This window comes from Trichomycterus rosablanca, chromosome 2, assembly GCF_030014385.1.
Source record: "Trichomycterus rosablanca isolate fTriRos1 chromosome 2, fTriRos1.hap1, whole genome shotgun sequence".
Classification (NCBI taxonomy): Eukaryota; Metazoa; Chordata; class Actinopteri; order Siluriformes; family Trichomycteridae; genus Trichomycterus; species Trichomycterus rosablanca.
Genome location: NC_085989.1, coordinates 51,899,979 through 51,904,565, shown reverse-complemented (window position 1 = coordinate 51,904,565; position 4,587 = coordinate 51,899,979). Strand labels below are relative to the sequence as shown.

The 4,587-nt window shown below is 39.5% G+C and overlaps 1 long non-coding RNA gene across 1 annotated transcript; it reads left to right on the top strand.

The window, feature by feature from the left end:
* The first annotated feature begins 2,017 nt into the window (after positions 1–2,017).
* On the top strand, positions 2,018–2,953 carry LOC134335322 (uncharacterized). The gene is made up of 3 exons (XR_010015569.1): positions 2,018–2,516; positions 2,604–2,712; positions 2,811–2,953. It is a non-coding gene; the product is annotated as an uncharacterized LOC134335322 (long non-coding RNA).
* The last annotated feature ends 1,634 nt before the right edge of the window (positions 2,954–4,587 follow it).

Genomic DNA, 4,587 nt, shown 5'->3' with positions numbered 1-4,587 from the left:
AATCTGGGGATCACACTGTGTATCCGGTGTTCCGGCATCCACAGGTACAAACAGGAAAACTACAAATAAATATAAAGAACATGCAAATCCTGTAACACTGTTCCTAATATATTCAAAAGTATCGAGTCTTTTAATGTTCTAGTCTTTTCTTATAGGTCTGATACTGTTTATAACACGACTTTCATGCTGAATTGTTGTTGTGCTGCTCTGGGTTTCATACATCAGATACATGATGTTCTCCTAATATCTGTGTGTCCTTTCTAAATGTGTTATATTAGTATAAATGAGTCTGACAGATGGTTTAAAAGAGCTTTAAATCGTTTACTGTGGGACTATAAAGAATTGTGAATAGTTCTGAACACTGAGTGATAAGTGCTGAGCTCCTGATGTTCTCTCTCTGATCCAGAAGTTTAGGAGTAAACATCTCCAGGGTGAGGTCTCTAATTCTGGACAAATGGACACCTGAAACCATTCAGGTAAGTGCACACACACACAAGCACACTTAAATCATGTGTATATGTGTGTCCTAGTGTTAATTCTGTGTGTGTGTGTGTGTGTGTGTGTGTGTGTGCAGCTGATGTGCGAGCGAGGAAACAACATGATGAATCTGATCTATGAAGCTCGCAGGGAGGAACTCGGGATCAGGAAAGCTCAGCCTGGAGACTCAAGGTGCACACACACACACACACACACACTAGATTATTCTGTAATAGAGCAAACATGGAGGAAATATTGACATGTACAGAGTTTTGATCCCCCTGAAATCATCAGACTTGCTTCAATCTCATGCTGTAGAGCTTTTATAACTGAGATCAGATACCTCCTTTACTGTGGTAAAATATGGTAAAATATGGTCATTTTATAGACCTCCAGCTGCAGGGACTGGCAGTCTGGTCAGGATTTATATAAAAACTACTGATACACAGTACAGATAGATACAGGATTAAAAAACGCTCCCCTCTGACAGAAGCTATAACAAGAAAAGTTGTTTTGAAGCAAAACTGTTACTCAAAACATCATTAAATGGTTTAAAATAAAGATAATGTCCTTGTGTGAACAACTGAGACCCATCAAAACTCAGTCCTGGTCTTAGTCCATGTTGTTTAGCATCACTAAGCTTCCAAATAAACGTATTTAATAACTTATCCAGTTAGAAACTGTTGATATTTAAGTCTGTACAGTTTCATTTGTTGTCTTTACTGAGAAAACAGTTTGAATATAAAATTAAAATGCTGGTTAATCTTAGGTTGTAATGATCATGTGTGTAAAATGAATCGTGTTACTGTAAAGATTCCTTCAGATCAAACATCTACTATTAAAGCCTCTCACTGTGTGTGTTATTATCTGCTTCTTTCTCTGGTCTTCAGGGACGATGTGGAATCTTACATCAAAGCCAAATACATCCAGCAGCGCTTCATCAGGAAGGAACCTGATCAAGAACCTCAGCTGTTGTCCAAAGAACCACAAGAACCACGACTGCTGGCTGTAGAACCACGACTGCTGGCTGTAGAACCACGACTGCTGGCTCTAGAACCACGACTGCCGGCTGTAGAACCACGACTGCTGGCTGTAGAACCACGACTGCTGGCTGTAGAACCACGACTGCTGGCTGAGGAACCACGACTGCTGGCTGTAGAACCACGACTGCCGGCTGTAGAACCACGACTGCCGGCTGTAGAACCACGACTGCTGGCTGTAGAACCACGACTGCTGGCTGTAGAACCACGACTGCTGGCTCTAGAACCACGACTGCTGGCTGAGGAACCACGACTGCTGGCTGTAGAACCACGACTGCTGGCTGTAGAACCACGACTGCTGGCTGAGGAACTGCAGAAGATGGCTAAGATGCTGGAAAAAGAATTACAGCTGATGGCCGAAATACTGCAGCTGCTGAACATCAAATGGCATTAAATCCCTAACACACACACTCACACACACACACACACACACACATGAATCCAAAACTTAGATTTTAAATAATTTTGGCTAAAATTTCCCCTCTTCCCAGTAAAACAAGAGCAAACTAACTTAACATCATCACACATAGATAATAACAGCATCACCTAGACCCTCCTTATACACTCACTCATACAATATTAACGGCTGTAAGTTTATTATTGACGGGATGTTGGAATGAAATCAGGGTTCTGATGGCTGAGGTGCAGGACAGAACACAGATGATCATTTGCTGCTATAAGAACCGTGTTCATCTGTGCTAGTTTACTATGTTACTGGGCTGGTTGTAACAATATTAGTAAAGAAAGCAGTAAAACACAATAGCAAGTGTGCAGGACTACAAGGTAAAATATAATAAATATAATGAATATCACTGGCAGCCACGCCTAAATATGGGAGCAGCCAGAAGAAGAAGAAAATGATGCACTAATGCAGTTTTATTTCCACAGCCTGTAGGACTATTGAGGGAGAGTCACACTACAGCACAATCCTTCACCAGCACCCATATATGAACCAGCTGAGGTGCTTTGCTATCAGCATGAGACTGCTGGGAATATTAAGTCAGTGGTGAACATGTTAAATTCTCTGCTTAATCTCTAAATAAACTCACAGTTGAAATATAATCTGATCAAGTTGCATTTTCACAGCCTGTCAGACCATCGGACCAGAACCACAGGAAGCTCCAGCACATCGTACACTGTGTTGTAAATGACAGTAGATGAGAGGAGACTAGCAGACCAGCACCAGCGCATCATGGTACATCACTCCTAATGTATCAATACTATAAATGTTTAAATACAGTCAGTGATTCTGAACATGAAACACTGGCTAATATGACTTGATTATGTTTGTAGTGTCACACAGCTGTACATCAACTTCTGGTGCTAAAATATCCTCACCAGTGCAGTCCAACAACCACAGAAGATCCCTGTCCATGATATTCAAGATCAACCTGAAGAGACTCCACAGATCTTCAGTCTGTTTAATTAGAGTAAAAATAAAGTATAATTATAGAAATATCACTGATGTGTGTGTTGTTTCTCTAATATGTTAAACACTGTTACAGTATTAGTTCACTTTTCTATTACTGATGAAGTGGAGCCGCTGTTTTGGGTCAGATTAAAGTCTTACTGCCACACTGGTGAGCACAAAACAAGCCAGTATGATCTGAAATGAAAACTGATTTTTTTACCTATATAAATTCACAGGTTTCTGTTATGTTCCAAGGAACTATTTTATGTGCAGTAATGCGGCACTATGTTTTCCTTTCGAGATCGCGGATTGTTACAGTTTATAAAAATGCGTTGAGTGAGTCTGTTAGAACGTATTTGCGAGAGTTTGTGAACTTACCATCTGGAATTCATTTGTTTTGTGTTAAGTGTTGAAAACACAACAACTGGTCTGGTGACAAGATTCGGATAAATCCATACGTGCAGTGGACATAATGCGGAAAAAAATGTGTAGGACAAATGGACAGTTTTGAAAGCACTGTAGAAGACTGGGCTACATACATTGAAAGACTTGAGCAGTACTGTGTTGCTAACAAAATAGAGAATGACAGAAAAGTAGCTGTGCGATTGAGTGTCATGGGTACAAAAACGTTCAATTTGCTGCAACTTGTTGGCTCCAGATAAATCAGCATCAAAGAGTTTAAAGACATTGTGAAAACTTTGCAAAATCATTTAAATTCAAAGCCACTCGTCATAGCAGAAAGGTTTAGATTTCACAATCGTAATCAGAAGAAAACAGAGTAAATCACAGAATATATGGCTGATGTGCGCAGGCTATCAGAGCATTGTCTATTTGGAGATGGACTGTCAGATGGGACAGATTAGTGTGCAGGCTGCAAGGCAAGGCAAGTTTATTTGTATAGCACCTTTCATACACAGTGGCAATTCAAAGTGCTTTACATAAGGAAAAAAAAATTTATTAAAAGCATTAAAACATTCCTGAGATCTAAAACCTCAGAAAGACTTCTTGCAAACATTTAGTTACAATTAAGAGAACATGAAATTCAAACAAGAGAGATAAAAAATATTACAAAATATTGTAAAGTATAACCTACAATTTAGGGAATATGAAATTAAAACAAGAATATAGGCATGCAGAAGCGGCTCCTTACTGGAGATAACCACATCTGTGGAAATAGCTGCAAAAGATGCTCTAGAGTTGCAGAAGAAAACAACCAATGAATGCACAGTAAACAAAATTGCAACAAAACGTCCTGAGAAATTTCCAGCATGTTACCGCTGCTAAAAGAAATCACATAGCCCTGATGACTGCTGGTTCAAAGACAAAGACTGTAACTCATCTAACAGAAAAGGACATATACAGAAAATGTGCCGAGCCAAACAAAATGAGAGAAAGCCAAAATTCAAAATGAGAAACAAAAAGATTAATAAACTTAATAAAACTGATTCCCATGAGACAGATTCTGATCAATATGAGAGAGACTTGGCACACTTGGAACTTCACACGGTGAAGGATGGTAAACATGAAGTCATTTGGGTGACACCAGAAACTGAAGGACAGAAACTCAAAATGGAGCTTGACACGGGGTCAGCACTGTCAATCATTTCACGTAAAGACTATCAGGACAAGTTCACCAAAGTAGAACTGAGATTCACATCC